The following is a 16,241-nucleotide window of genomic DNA, read 5'->3' as shown; positions in this document are numbered from 1 at the left end:
CCAGCCAGGGAGGGCTGGGGAAATGAGTGCTGAAGTGTGTATGTCAGCTCTGTAGTCATTCCTGAAGGGTTCCTAGGAGTTTGAGTTGAAGATGGACTCTTGAGTCTTGGAGAACCAGCTTCTTCACAACCTGGACGTCGCGGACAAACCAATGCTGGCCGCTGCTCAACGCTTCTGGCCGCCGCTCACCCTGTGGGCATCCCGGCCAGCCTGACCCACCTGCCCCTCTGTCAGCACCCGGACCACGTGCGTCCCCAGCACACCTGCTTCCCACTGCAGGGTAACTGCTCCCCCACGGTCCGTCTCCCCCACGTTTCTGTCTCAAGGGCAGGACCACGTGTTCATCTCCATCACCGGGGAATTCCAGACACACGGCTCAGCGCTTGGCACGTACTTCTCCCCAGTAAGCATGTGTTGAAGGAAGTCATGAATGGCTGCTGTGAATGTTTCCACTTTGCAGGGTGATTTGAACTTGTCTCCATCCTCCATTTCTGGGAAAGTGCTGAAAAGGGGCCAGTAGCCCCATGACTTGCAGTCATTATGGAAGCAGAGCTCAGATTTCAGCTGTTGTTGAGCTGCCAGTGACTGCACAAGCAACCTGCTGCTTATTATCAGCGAAGACCTTGCCCGGGGCCTCCAAGGGCTGGGAAGGCACAGCCAGAGACACCAACCTGCTCCTGGGTGGTCTTCACCCAGGAAATCCACGTTCACTGCACCCCCGTTGGAGTGCACCAGTCAGAGTCAACAACCTAGGGACGGATTTGCAAAGGCCTGTCATCGAGTATATTAACAAGGGCAAACCTTTAGAAAATACGCATTCCTTTAGATTCAGTAAACATCCGCAGGACAGGCAGAAACCAGCCCTTGGGATAGAGTGAGCTGGGCCAGACAAGGGTAGGGAGTGCTCGGTGTTTGTCATGTGACTGTTGGGCTGTCGCCCACAGTCGGCTGGGGAATTCTCAGAGTCGAGTGATCTGGTGTGACATGTAAAATCATGATATAGTAAAAAGAGCCCTGGTTTGGGAGTTTGATGATCTGGGCAAATTCTTAAACCCTCCAGGCCTTAATTTCGTTATTAGGGTAATTGGTCATCAGGGGCTTCCCTGGATGTTAAGGCAGGATTGCCTCGAACCTCCACTCGGGCAGCATGGATGTCCCAAATCCTCGCTGAGTTTGTGCAAAGCCCTGGGGACCTCCCCCCTCAGTTCCCTCTCCCTCTCACCCGGCAGCAGCTTGGATCCCAAACTCAGCCACAGCAGTCGTTTCCCCATACACTCCGCTCTTGCTAAGATCTGTCCACCACAAGGTGGTGAGTATGGGGGGTCCACACCGGCATCACCTCCACCTCTACTCAGTGCTGCACCTGAGACCCCGGAACTGTGGACGAACCAAGGCTGCCCGGCACTCTGCCCTAAGACGGGGCAGATCCTCGCTGGCACCGGGGGCCCCACTTGTGTGCTCATATCTTCCAGAGGGTTTGGCTAAACCACCAGTGCCCTGAGTTGCTGGCCTGGGAGGCCAAGCTGGTGTCCCTTGCCAGGCCACGTGCAGGAGCAGCTTCCTTTGCTTCCCTCGGACCGCAGAGCCACACGGGGTCCCTCTGCTTCATCTTCTCCCAGTGTGGGTTCTTTAATGCCTTGGTGAACATGGTCGCGGTTGTGGTCCTGTTCTCCCAACATGCAGGATGAATACTGGGGTGGATGCCGCTCAAGTTCAAGGGCCTCCACTGCAGAGGAACAGGCGAATGAACCAGGAAAACTGATGCCAGGGCAAGTTCCAGAATGGACCAGCTGTGTGACTTTAGGCAAGTCTCCGACCTCTCGGAGCCTCAGTTTCCACTTAAGATGGCAAAAGAGCCACGTTTTCCATTCCTTCCACAGGTTGGGTGAGGCTCAAACGAGCTAACATATGTGAAAGAACACACTTTATTTCACACGCAATCTCAATATACGGTGTTACAAAAACACAAAGCACACAGAGGGAGCTTATCTCTCAGTGTTCACATTTAGGATTCTCCTCCTAGCTCTGCCTGGAATGGAGGTGTGGAGGGGGGTGAGCTCAAATTTTGCCATTTTTTAATCCAAAGAAACTTGGAATAAAATCTGACAATTGCTCACATAAGGAGGAAGCTGAAAGCATCAAGATAGTTAATGCTTGGTCAGATGCTCATCTTAGAAAGTGTTTGAACGATGTGACTGGATTTGGGGTGGATTTTTTGAAATGTCCAAAGGATGCACACGCGGGCTTGAGCTTCTGTGGCTCTTGTCACAGTGGTGATACGCTTCCTTTCCCGGCTCTGGCCATGCACATCCACTGGTCAGTGTCCGTGCCCGCAGGTGCACCATGAACCCCTCCAACCAATCCCACTAATCAGGCAGGATCATCAGCAGGAAGTTTGGCTGAGTTTTCCCCTGAGTTGGGTGCCTACCTGCACCTATGGGATAATTATTGTTTTCTGACTTTCACACGTGAGCTGCTTCCTTCTGAGAGATTTCTCAGGTGGATGGGTCACCTGAACTCTCCGTTTCCTCGACTCTCTCTGCCCCACAGCACCTGTGTTTCTTTATTTTGGTATATTCTGTTCTCTCTCCTCTTAGGATAGGAAATTGAGATTTGGGTTTGCAGTGTTAAATCTGAGATGTCCTTTCCACATCCAAGTAGAGGAAGAAGTTAGATACGGTATCAGTGATCTAGTGCCACGTAACAAATGACCCCTAAACTTAGAGCTTTAAAACAAATGGTATTTCACAGTTTCTGGGGCCAGCGTCTGGGTGTGGCCTCGCCGGGTCCTGTGATTCAGGGTCTCTCAGGCTGCAGTGCTGTCCTTCTCAGCTTTGGGCTGAGGGCCTCAGGTCCCCACTGGCTGTTGGCCAGAGGCCATGCCCAGCTCCTCGCCATGTGGGCCTGTCCTTAAGGCAGCATGCAGCGGGCAGCTGCCAGCGACGGGAGCCAACTGTGGAAGCAGCCTCCCATCGCTTTGGCTGCATCTGATTTCTCAGAAGCAAGTCATGGATCCAGCCCACACTCAGGGGAGGTGAACCTCAAGCCGGGGGGACCACAGGGGTCATCCCAGAGGCTGCCCCAGGATGCCAGGCTGGGGTTCCAGGGAGGGGCGGGGAGCTGCCAGGCCACTTAGAGACAAGCTACCAAGAGTGAACGTCTACACCAGAGAAGAACTTGGAGGCCTGAGCCTTGAGGAATCAGAATCTGGGAAGGAACAAACAGGAGGGGACCAGGACCAGGAGGGCCAGTGAGGTCAGATAGGCAGGGTGGGCTGTGAGGGATCAGAGATACACAGTGAGACATGGAAGGGGAGGGGCTCACAATGATGATTTGTTTGTCCAGTAGAGATGCACACATTTCCATCCAGGTGAAAAAATAACCTGAAGGGCTACAGTTGTCTTGCCCTGTAGGACATTAACTTGCTTTGTATCTGACTTAGCAAAATTATTTCAACTTGCCTTTCCTGAGAGAGCATATAAATGTCTATTCCACACGTGCTGTTTGGGCCAGTTTAACCATCCTGCTGGTTTCCTCATTAGTGAGAAAATGAACTCTTTAGGAGGCGCTCTGTATATATTTGTATGAGAGTCATGCTTTGAATGATTTTAAAATCATTAAAAAAAAAAACCCTCTTGGTCACAGTGGGTGGAGGATGTCAGAAAACTGTGGGTGGTACTTATTTACCGAGGACCCAGAACCTGGACTTTGAGGAAAGCTGGCGAAATCTAAGGATGTGGTAGTTGTGTTTGTTGAGTTCCTGGACTCATGAGCAAATAAGAACATCACTAGTTTGTCTACTCAGCGAGGTGTCGCACAGCGCGGGCCACACTGTCTCCTAGTCAGCCGTCGTCATTGGGGGCTATTGGCGTCCATCACTTGACACTAGTTTATGGATCTAAACAAGTCCTCCAACCCCATCTCTTCCCTTTCCATCTTTGCTGGGGTGTTTTGTCAAGGAGACATTTTCTCTCCATCTTCCAGGTTCAAAGCCCCGATGTCGCCCTTGGGTGGTCCTTCTCCCTCCCCTTCCTCAGCTAGTCAGTTACTAAGCTCCATCAGTGCTTCCTTCAGCCTCGACTCTGGGAACTGCACCTTCGTCTCTGTCGCCATGGTCACCACCCACTCCAGGTGCTTGAATCCTTGAGGACTTATCCTGGAATCCTCATGATCTTTCCAGTTTTCAGGCTTTTCCGTCTCCAATCCAGTCCCATATTTTTTTTTATAAATTTATTTTACTTTTTTATTTATTTATTTTTGGCTGCATTGGGTCTTCATTGCTGCGCGCAGGCTTTTCTCTAGTTGTGGCGAGTGGGGGCTGCTCTTCGTTGCGGTGCGTGGGCTTCTCATTGCGGTGGCTTCTCTTGCTGCGGAGCACGGCCTCTAGGGGCGCGGGTTTCAGTAGTTGTGGCTCATGGGCTGTAGAGCACAGGCTCAGTAGTTGTGTCTTGCGGGCTCTAGAGCGCATGCTCAGTAGTTGTGGCGCACGGGCTTAGTTGCTCCGTGGCATGTGGGATCTTCCCAGACCAGGGCTCGAACCTGTGTCCCCTGCATTGGCAGGCGGATTCTTAACCACTGTGCCACCAGGGATGTCCCCATTCCCATGTGTTGTTGCCAGATTCGTCTTCCTTATAAAAATGCTTATTTCACTTGTCACCACCCTGTTTAAAATCCTCGGGTGCATCTGCAGTTGTAACTCAGACGTATTTCTGGACTTTCAGAAACTTTGTACAGGAAAAGCCGAGTGAGGTGCTGGCTGGGTGTATTTTCTCCTTCTGGGAATCCTCAGGGTGTGTCTCCCCACTCCTAGGGTGCCCCAACTAGTGGGATCTGAGCACAGCTTGCCAAGCCGTGAGACCCTCTGGTAAATTGGTTAGCCCGTGAGTGGGTACTGGATTCATGAGCGGCCAGCACAGGTGGCCTGGCATAAAGATCTGCCCGACAGGAACAGCTGTGCTGGATGGAGGCCACTGGACGAATCTGATCCTCTCCTGGGAGTCTAACTCCAGACAGGGCGGTGGAGGAGAGTCAGCAAGGGGCTGAGGATGAGTCACCCAATCTGCAGCACTGGAGTGGCAGCCACAGGGGAAGCAGGATGGCAGCACTGCTAGAGCCACACTGGTCCTGAGTGATCTCTTGGTGTATTAACCATGCATGTCTTTAATTTTCTATATTCTGATTCTTGGACATCCGAGGCTTTGCTGACCCTGAAGGGACTGCCTCTCCTAGGGTTAGACAAGTCTTAGAGCTGGTAAACAACCCATCCAAGAACATGCTTTCTAAACACAAACTAGCCAATCCAGAGCCCACGCCCTACCACCTCTTTATGGCTCTCACACTCGGGGCCACTAGTCCCCTGCCCTAATCACCCCAGGGCCAGGGACCCAAAACTAAGGACAGCTCTGTGCCCCCAGGGACTGCTGAAATTACTCAACCCGGCCAATCCTAAATCCACTCCCTCTTCCTCACGCACTCGTTCTGCGTACATCACGACACAGGCTCCTGCCCCAGCTCTCCCCTCCTCCCCCGGCCTCCGGACTGGCCCTGGTGCTGCCCCGTGAGGCCCTGTGTGGTGTGGTGTGCCCCCCTCCTGTTGAGAGCTTTGAGTATCAAACTAGCCTTTCAGTGGAACTCATCTTCTAACCTGTTGGCCTTACTGTACCTCACCTTTTCTGTCAACACACGGGACCTTGAGGCACTCTGTCCCCACACTCCCCTGTCTCTGTGGAGCTTGGCGGTGTGGTGTCCCTGCTGTCCCCAGAGGCAGGACTGTGCTCTTCCTTCCTTATCCCTCACGTCTTAGATTCAACCCCCTTCACTTAAGGTAAATTAAGTGCTTCTATTCCTTGCGTTCCAAAGAAGCGAACTACAGAGATTCCAGATCTGACCTGTACCTACTTCTCCCACCTTTTCTGCTACTGTGCTTCTCAGACCTTTCAGCTGCCACCACACAGGGTATCTTTTTATTCTCGAATGTTCCCAGTTTCCACGTCTTGTTCATCCAAGATCTCCGTCAGGAATGCCCTCCTCTTTCCCTCTGGTGGCTAAGTCTACCCTTCCTTCAAGGCCCAACTCCAGCCTCACCTTTCCTTTGAGGTTTCCATGACTTCATCACCATAGCAACCGTATCCTTCTCTGGACACCTGCATCTCCTGCTGCCTGGGACATTTATAGGACAGTCCTTGCCCCTCACATTGGCCGCACTCACCTCTCAATGTTCTGGAAGTATCTTAACCTAAGGGTTTTTTTTTTGTTTTTTCTTTTAAGATTTTTTTGATGTGGACCATTTTTTAAAGACTTTATTGAATTTGTTACTATATTGCTTCTGTTTTGGTTTTTTGGCCGTGAGGCATGTGGGATCTTAGCGCCCTGACCAGGGATCGAACCCGCACCCCCTGCATTGGAAGGCGAAGTCTTAACCACTGGACCGCCAGGGAAGTCCCTCTCCCTAAGGTTTTACATTCTCTTAGTTCAGGGACCAAATGCTTGATTCTGTGCAATGACGGGATGCATTTGATACCAGCTATGTCCTCCACATCTTCCTTCTCACTGAGCTGGGATATAAAATCCCCAGATGCGACAACAGTTGTTGCCGTGCTGAGGCAGGGTCTGGCCGGGAGGGGAAGCCAGGGGACTATCTGTTCACCTGTCCATCCTGGCCTAACCCATCTGGGCGGTGGGGCTGCCTGAGCCCAGCTTCCCTGAGAGGAGAGCCTGCTTTCTGCTGACACTTCCTGACACTCGGGAAGAGCTTGCTTCCTTTAGTTCCCTCTCTGGTCTGGGGGGGAAGGTGAAATGTAACTAAAAGAAATGAGACAGGAACTAGAGGGGGTCCCAGGCCACCAGGGATGCGGGGACGCTTTCTTTGTGGAGGCTTGGAAATCAAAGGGGTCCTTCCCAGTTTGGTCTTGGGCTGACTTGTTTATAATGAAAACATTTGGTTTGACTTCCAGAGAATCCGACCTATGATGTAAATGCTCAAGCCTTCCAGCCCGCATTCCATTTAGTCCCCGGAGAAGTTCTGTTCAGAAAGCGTGAGGGGTGGAAACAAACAGTTCCTGGGACTGTCTCCAGCCTGCGACCTTGCATTTAGAGTCTGAGCTGTGGAAATAATTCAGATACTAAAATTCAAGCCCTACATATACCTTTTAAATGACATATGAATTACGTGTCCAAGGAGATGGACAGTGTCTCTTTAAATGTTCTTTGCGTTCCCCGGGCATGTTGTAATCAGCAGATGGCCGGCCCTACCTTCCCCGCGGCCCCCCTTTCAACAGACCCTTCTAATAGCTAATATCCTGCAGTGACCAAAGCCATTAGAAGGATCAGGCCATTACTATCCTGTCCAGCAAACACACAGCGCTCACGAGGACTGCCTTTTCCGCTTTGGTTGTTGACTTCATGGATGAATCAGGACCCAATGACTGATTGAAAAATCAAAACGGGGAGGGCAGAGGGTTATGGTCATTCTTTTCGGGGACACCTCTCCAACAGCCTCGGGATTTGAGGTTCCTTTGTAAGAAGGAAGGCGGATATCAGCTTTGTGGCTTAAGCAAGCTCTGAAAGTACACAGACAGCACGCGGACCTCTGCCCTCGTCACCATAATATCTCATTCTCGATTTCTCAATTTCTCGAGCACCACGGCGAGCCCCTTTGCTGAGCCTATTCACGCCGCCGTGTTCGTGCCGCCCAAGACAAACCACCAGCCCAGCCCCAGCCACGTAGCAGGCTGAGGAGTGCTCTGAAACACTGCCACCCAGAGGCGCCTCCGAGGCACAACAGTCCACAGCCGGGGAGCAGGGAACCTGGAGCTGGGAGCTGAAGGACCAGGGGCAGGGGTGGGGGGCTGGGGGGCTGGGGGGCTGGGTGTGAAAGCGGGTCCAGAACCGCGAGGCCGAGCTGCAGAAAAGCACGCTTCTAGGCACCAAGGCAAGTGACTAGTTTGGAGCTGGCTAAATCGGGTGGGTGATGGAAATGGAAACATGGAGAGAGGCGGCTGGGATATAAAGAGAATAAAGAAGGTAATGACGTGGTACGGCTGAGCCGTTTTTTCCTAAATGGAAGAAATACACACTTTCTCTAAGTGAGAGCTGGAGAAAGATGACAGGGAGGTGAATCAACGGAATGCACTCTTTGGACTTGGCCTCAGTTTGCATGACTCAGTCTCTCACATGTCTGGGTGTTTAAGGATCCTTGGGCTCTACTGACTTGGGGAGACGTCATTAGGCCTCGGTTTCTTTACCCAAAGAAGCTGAGCAAGGTCTCTAAATCTCCTTGCAGCCCTAACATTGTGAGATTTTATTATCCGAGCAAACAAGCAACGCAGGAATACAGGCAATGTAAGCCGTGGGCAATCCATAAATCCCTGGTGTCTGACTTCCAAATGCAATACGAGAGAACATAAAAGATGCCTCCATTTTCACCTCTTGATGGCTCCGTGCCGGGACAAAGCTTGGAAGGTATCCCTGCAGGACGCTGGGTGATTCTCAGAAAGAACCTGCTGTCTCACCTTCCAGCAGCAGCGGAGGAGGGCCAGCTCCCCGGGATCTGGAACCTTCCAACACTTTCTGTGTGTAGGGGGAGGGGAGAGAGAGCTCAGAAGGGAAGTTCTACTCCATTAAAATCGAAGCTAAACCAGAAACGAGTGGGCCAGTCATTTAATAGGTCACTCTTTTCAGTAATATTTTTATTTTTAAAAGGAAACTTCTGTTAGAAGGCAAGTTATTCCAAAGAAGTCAGATTCTGCTGGTTGAAATGTGAGGAATGCAGGCCAGAGGGAGGGGGAAGGCGTTTCGCTTCCTCTAATCTTATCTGATAGCTCCCATCCAGCCCCAGTCGGCAGTATTTCTTGGGAAACAGCATATGTGATCACAATTTTAAAGACTGTTGGGATCCCTTTCCAGCCAAAGTCTGAAAGAAGATTTGGGTCCAGGCTCTATTTGAAGAAACCCAGGTTGTACTTCTCCCAGCATTCAAGGCTCGGTGGTTTCTGCTTATCTGAAGTGCTCACATTGCAAATATGAGCAGCAGAGCCGGGGATTTAAATTCTGTCTTGATGGGAATTTGAACTGAAATATTCTGCCCACTGCCACTTTATAAGCCGGGAATCATCAAGCTGCTACAAATACCTCGAGGGGGCCTTGCAGTTGCTCAACATAAATCAGCAAAATGACAGGCAATTGACTTTGAAGACAGATCTCACATGGCTGAGTGGCTGGAGCTGCCTGAAGCAGATGAGGGCATTTTCCCGTAAACATGTCTGTGATCGGCACCAGAGGAAACAGGAGAGTGAGCTCTATCTGTCAGACTCCAGGCTGCTCTGGACTTTTCATTAGGTAGAAATCCACGTGTGACTCGGTGCAGCAAAGTTGGCAATTCTGAGAAAGAAGTTTGTATTGCAACACCTGGGGAATACTTCTTCTGATCTCCCCGGAAGGTAAGCAAGAAGATCACTTGACCTGGCTGTGTTTTTCTGGAGCAATAAAATAGGAGTGTGGGAACCAGACGTTTCAAGGTAAAAGCAGTTCGGCTTGTAGTCCATGATCTGATGCTGCCTAGCAAAGTTTGGCATAGCTCGGACTTTGGCGAAGTGGAAAGGTGCACCTTTGAAGGGCTGACCTTACTAATGCCATCTGAAGTCACCCACTCACAGGTCTGAAGAGGTCAGGAAGGTGACATCAGTAGCTAAGCTGCCTGGGGGGTCAAGGCCACCTGGAGTGTGCAGGACGCATCCAGGGAGGCAGGCTGATCCTGCTCCAGCTGCGGTTTTGCCAAAGGGGACAGAGAGGCTGGGGTGGGCATACGAACTGAGTTTTCAGAAGAAGCCAGAAATCAGGATTCTCATGAGACACTATGTCTGCCAAAGCAAATATGCCTACAGGCCAACAACAACCTCTGGTGCAAAGGGAACCCTCCTACACTGTTGGTGGGAATGTAAACTGCTGTAGCCACTATGGAAAACAGTATGAAGGGTACTCAAAAAACTAAATAGAGTTGCCGTATGGTCCAGCAATCCCATTCCTGGGCATATATCTGGACAAAACTGTAATTCGAAAAGATGCATGCACCCCTATGTTCATAGCAGCACTGTTCACAATAGCCAAGACATGGAAGTAACCTAAATGTCCATTGACAGATGAATGGATAAAGAAGATGCAGTATATATATATATATATATATATATATATATATATATATATATATACAGTGGAATACTACTCAGCCCCAAAAAAGAATGAAATAATGCCATTTGCAGGAACATGCATGGTTCGGCCTAGAGATGATCATACTAAGTGAATTAAGTTAGACAAATACCATATAATATCATTTATATGTGGAATCTAAAATATGACACAAATGAACTTATCTATGAGACAGAAACAGACTCACAGACATAGAGAACAGACTTGTGGTTGCCAAGGGGGAGGAGAGGTGGGAGAGGAATGGATTTGGAGTGTGGGATTAGCAGATTATATATAGAATGGATAAACAACAAGGTCGTACTGTATAGCACAGGGAACCATATTCAATATCCTGCAGTAAACTATAATGGAAAGCAATATGAAAAAGAATATGTATATGTATAACTGAATCACTTTGCTGTACTGCAGAAATTAACACAACATTGTAAATCAACCATACTTCAATAAAATAAATTTTTTTAAAAAGTGAGATTGGTTCAAGATGGTGGAGTAGAAGGACGTGCTCTCACTCCCTCTTGTGAGAGCACCGGAATCACAACTAACTGCCGCAAAATCATCGACAGGAAGACATTGGAACTCACCAAAAAAGAAACCCTTCATCCAAAGACAAAAGAGAAGCTGCAATGAGATGGTAGGAGGGGCGCAATCACAATAAAATCAAATCCCATAACAGCTGGGTGGGTGACTCACAGACTGGAGAACACTTATACCACAGAAGTCCACCCACTGGAGTGAAGGTTCTGAGCCCCACGTCAGGCTTCCCAACCTGGGGGTCCAGCAACGGGAGGAGGAATTCCTAGAGAATCAGACTCTGAAGCCTAGTGGGAATTGATTGCAGGACTTCGACAGGACTGGGGGAAACAGAGACTCCACTCTTGGAGGGCACACACAAAGTAGTGTGCGCATCGGGACCCAGGGGAAGGAGCAGTGACCCCATAGGAGACTGAACCAGACCTACCTGCTAGTGTTGGAGGGTCTCCTGCAGAGGTGGGTGGTGGCTGTGGCTCACCATGGGGACAAGGACACGGGCAGCAGAAGTTCTAGGAAGTACTCCTTGGCATGAGCCCTCCCAGAGTCTGTCATTAGCCCCACCAAAGAGCCCAGGTAGGCTCCAGTGTTGGGTTGCCTCAGGCTAAACAACCAACAGGGAGGGAACCCAGCCGCACCCATCAGCAGACAGCAGAATAAAGTTCTACTGAGCTGAGCAAAGAAAACAAAAGCAAAGATCAATAAAACTAAAAGCTGGTTCTTTGAGAAGACAAACAAAATTGATAAACCATTAGCCAGACTCATCAACAAAAAGAGGAAGGGGATTCAAATCGATAAAATTAGAAATGAAAAAGGAGAAGTTACAACAGACACCACAGAAATACAAAGCATCCTAGGAGACTACTACAAGCAACTCTATGCCAATGAAATGGACAACCTGGAAGAAATGGACAAATTCTTAGAAAAGTATAACCTTCCAAGACTGAACCAGGAAGAAATAGAAAATATAAGCAGACCAATCACAAGTAATGAAATTGAAGCTGTGATTAAAAATCTTCCAACAAACAAAAGTCCAGGACCAGATGGCTTCACAGATTAATTCTATCAATCATTTAGAGAAGAGCTAACACCCATCCTTCTCAAACTCTTCCAAAAAATTTCAGAGGAAGGAACACTCCCAAACTCATTCTATGACGCCACCATCACCCTGATACCAAAACCAGACAAGGATACTACAAAAAAATAAAATTACAGACCAATATCACTGATGAATATGGATGCAAAAATCCTCAACAAAATACTAACAAACAGAATCCAACAACACATTAAAAGGATCATATACCACCATCAAGTGGGATTTATCCCAGGGATGCAAGGATTCTTCAATATACGTACATCAATCAATGTGATACACCAGATTAACAATTTGAAAATAAAAACCATATGATCATCTCAATAGATGCAGGAATAGCTTTTGACAAAATTCAACAGCCATTTATGATAAAAACTCTTCAGAAAGTGGGCATAGAGGGAAGCTACCTCAACATAATAAAGGCCATATACGACAAATCCACAGCAAACATCATTCTCAATGGTGAAAAACTGAAAGCACTCTAAGATCAGGAACAAGACAAGGATGTCCACTCTCGCCACTATTATTCAACATAGTTTTGGAAGTCCTAGCCACGGCAATCAGAGAAGAAAAAGAAATAAAAGGAATACAAATTGGAAAAGAAGAAGTAAAACTGTCACTGTTTGCAGATGACATGATACTATACACAGAGAAAAATCCTACCAGAAAAGTACTAGAGCTAATCAATGAATTTGGTAAAGTAGCAGGATACAAAATTAGTGCACAGAAATCTCTTGCATTCCTATACACTAACAATGAAAGATCAGAAAGAGAAATTAAGGAAACACTCCCATTCACCATTGCAACGAAAAGAATAAAATACCTAGGAATAAACCTACCTAAGGAAGTAAAAGACCTGTACTCAGAAAACTATAAGACACTGATGAAAGAAATCAAAGATGACACAAACAGATGGAGGGATATACCATGTTCTTGGTCTGGAAGAATCAATATTGTGAAAATGACTATACTACCCAAAGCAACCTACAGATTCAATGCAATCCCTATCAAATTACCAGTGGCATTTTTTTTTTATAGAACTAGGACAAAAAAATCTTAAAATTTGTATGGAAACACCAGAGACCCCGAATAGCCAAAGCAGTCTTGAGGAAAAAAAAAACAGAGCTGGAGGAATCAGACTCCCTGACTTCAGACTATACTACAAAGCTACAGTAATCAAGACAATATGGTACTGGCACAAAAACAGAAATATAGATCAATGGAACAGGATAGAAAGCCCAGAGATAAACACACACACCTATGGTCAACTCATGTATGACAAAGGAGGCAAGGATATACAATGGAGAAAAGACAGTCTCTTCAATAAGTGGTGCTGGGAAAACTGGACAGCTACATGTAAAAGAATGAAATTAGAACACTCCCTAACACCATACACAAAAATAAACTCCAAATGGATTAGAGACCTAAATGTAAGACTGGACACTATAAAACTCTTACAGGAAAACATAGGAAGAACACTCTTTGACATAAATCACAGCAAGATTTTTTTTGATCCACCTCCTAGAGTAATGGAAATAAAAACAAAAATAAACAAATGGGACCTAATGAAACTTAAAAGCTTTTGCAAAGCAAAGGAAACTACAAACAAGATGAAAAGAGAACCCTCAGAATGGGAGAAAATATTTGCAAAGGAATCAATGGACAAAGGATTAATCTCCAAAATATATAAACAGCTCATGCACCTCAATATTAAAAAAAAAAAACAACTCAATCCAAAAATGGGCAGAAGACCTTAATAGACATTTCTCCAAAGAAGACATAGAGATGGCCAAGAAGCACATGAAAAGCTTCTCAACATCACTAATTAGTAGAGAAATGCAAATCAAAACTACAATGAGGTATCACCTCACAAGAGTTAGAATGAACATCATCAGAAAATCTACAAACAACAAATGCTGGAGAGGGTGTGGAGAAAAGGGAACCCTCTTGCACTGTTGGTGGGAATGTAAATTGATACAGCCACTATGGAGAACAGTATGGAGGTTTCTTAAAAAACTAAAAATAAAATTACCATATGACCCAGCATTCCCACTACTGGACATATACCCAGAGAAAACCATAATTCAAAAAACACATGCACCCCAATGTTCATTGCAGCACTATTTACAATAGCCAGGTCATGGAAGCAACCTAAAGACCACTGACAGATGAATGGATAAAGAAGATGTGGTACATATATACAATGGAATATTACTCAGCCATAGAAAGGAATGAAATTGGGTCATTTGTAGAGATGTGGATGGATCTAGAGACTGTCATACAGAGTGAAGTAAGTCAGGAAGAGAAAAACAAATATCATATATTAATGCCTGTATGTGAAACCTAGAAAAATGGTACAGATGAACCAGTTTGCAGGGCACAAGTTGAGACACAGATGTAGAGAGCAAATGTATGGACACCAAGGGGGGAAAGTGGTGGGGTGCGGGGGGTGGTGGTGGGATGAATTGGGAGATAGGGATTGACATGTATACACCAATATGTATAAAATAGATAACTAATATGAACCTGCTGTATAAAAAATAAATTAAATAAAATTCAGAAATTCAAAAAAAAAAAGCAACCTCTCATGTTGAGTGGCAAGACTGTTTTCATTTTGGTTTCTCCAAACTCATTCCAGCTATACCATGTCTCTGAGCCATTTAAAAGGATTTCCAGAAGGCGAGAGAGAGGTGGCATAGACCCCCTTGGCAAGAGAATAAGAAGTCTACCAGCTCTCCAGATCTAGAAGAGTTGTTTTTTGTTTTTTTTTTTTAATTTCAAATTTAGATCTTTCGTACTGCCACTTCAACTCCTTCTTTTTATTCTCAGTCAGTGGAAATTCAGAGCTGCTCATCATCGCCAGAATAATCATAACTCATACAAGAATTTTAAACTCAATTGGCAGTTAGCAGAAGGCAACCCTGTTGATCGCTCTGGAGCCTGTTCCCTCGCAGGTAGCTTGTGCCGTGGGGGAACAAGAAGGCCATGGCTCTGCTGGGCCTGGGACTGGTCACCGGGTGCTGTGAACCTCCGTTTGCCCTTTATAGAAAGACCCCTCCGCCTTGCGAGGTGGCCTCCTGTGAAGGACAGGTTCTGGCCGAGGGCAGGAAGATGTGTCTGTCTCTTCCGGGTTCAGCTCGTCTGACTATGACTCTCAAAGCCACTACTTGTCACTTGTGTGACTTGGGGAAATTTCTTCACCTTTCTAAATCTTGGTGTTCTCATCTGTAAGATAGGCTTTACAATAGTGTTTGCTCCATAGACTTCTGGTGAGAAGTAAATGAAACAGTCTACGTTAGCGCTCAGCTCTGGTCCTGACACGTGGTGAGTTTGCAAGGAACAGATTAGGTGATGAGCTGGGTGCAGTCGTGGTATAGGGAGGGGGGGAGTCTAAGGGGATTCCAGGTTTCCGGGTGACTGGGTGGGTAGTGGAGCCATTAACCAAGACACGCGATACCAGAAGAAGACCAGGTTGGGAGACACATGATTTGCTTAATTCATGATGTACTAGATGGAAGTCACCTCAGAACTTTGAGGTGGAGCACAGTCCAGTAGGAAGCTGAGATGTGGGTTTGGATTCTTGGTTGGGACCGTCAGTCTCAGCTCGGAGGCAGCAGTGGCGACTGCGTGTGGGTGAGGTTGCCCAAAGTGTAGCTTCAGGGGGGAAGGGACCACAAGAGGACTGAGACCCTAAACCAGAGGTTCAGTGGCCGGGGAGCCAGGGAGGAGAACAGAGAGGGTGTATGTCAGACAGGTGGAGGGAGGGACCCCCAGAAAAGGGTTTCATGGGAACCAACGGAGAGATGGAGGGTGTGGTTCCACCTTTGAGAGGTTTACAGTCTGATGAAAAAGCCAAAACAAACGCTGGCAACAACCAAAGGACTTCTCAAGATGATGTGTCCAGAGAGGTGGAGGGAAGGACCCCCAGAGCATATCTCCACTGTAGCACAGGAACGACGCTGATAGGTGATCCTTGGGGCTGAGGTCATGTAGGTGAGGCCCTTTGGGGACAGTGACAGCAGAGGTTTGGGGTATCCACATGGCTCAGTGGCCCACACTGGAGTGCACTGGGGGCCCCAGAGGGCTCTGCCGGGTAGAGTCGGGGGCAGGCCTTCTGCCTCCAGCAAGTGCACCCCAGGGTCGCGTTTGCTTGCTCTCTGCTGAGCGTTCTGGGGCCTGAATGGGGAACAAAGGCTCCAGGTGGCCATCTCCCAGGAGAGGCAGCAGCCTCTCTCTGCCTGTTTAGGGCTGACAGCAGGTACCACAGGGGGTGGAGTGTGCAGGGGGCTCAAGCACCGGGAGGAGGGTGGGGTGCTGGCATCCCTGCATGGTGAGCATGAGGGGACCACAGAGAGGCGCCGGAAGCAGAGGGATGGTGGAGGCTAAGGGACCCCGGCAGACGGCCGGAGGAACACAG

This window comes from Hyperoodon ampullatus (genome assembly GCF_949752795.1).
Source record: "Hyperoodon ampullatus genome assembly, chromosome: 16".
Lineage (NCBI taxonomy): Eukaryota > Metazoa > Chordata > Mammalia > Artiodactyla > Ziphiidae > Hyperoodon > Hyperoodon ampullatus.
Note: the sequence above shows the minus strand (reverse complement) of the source record.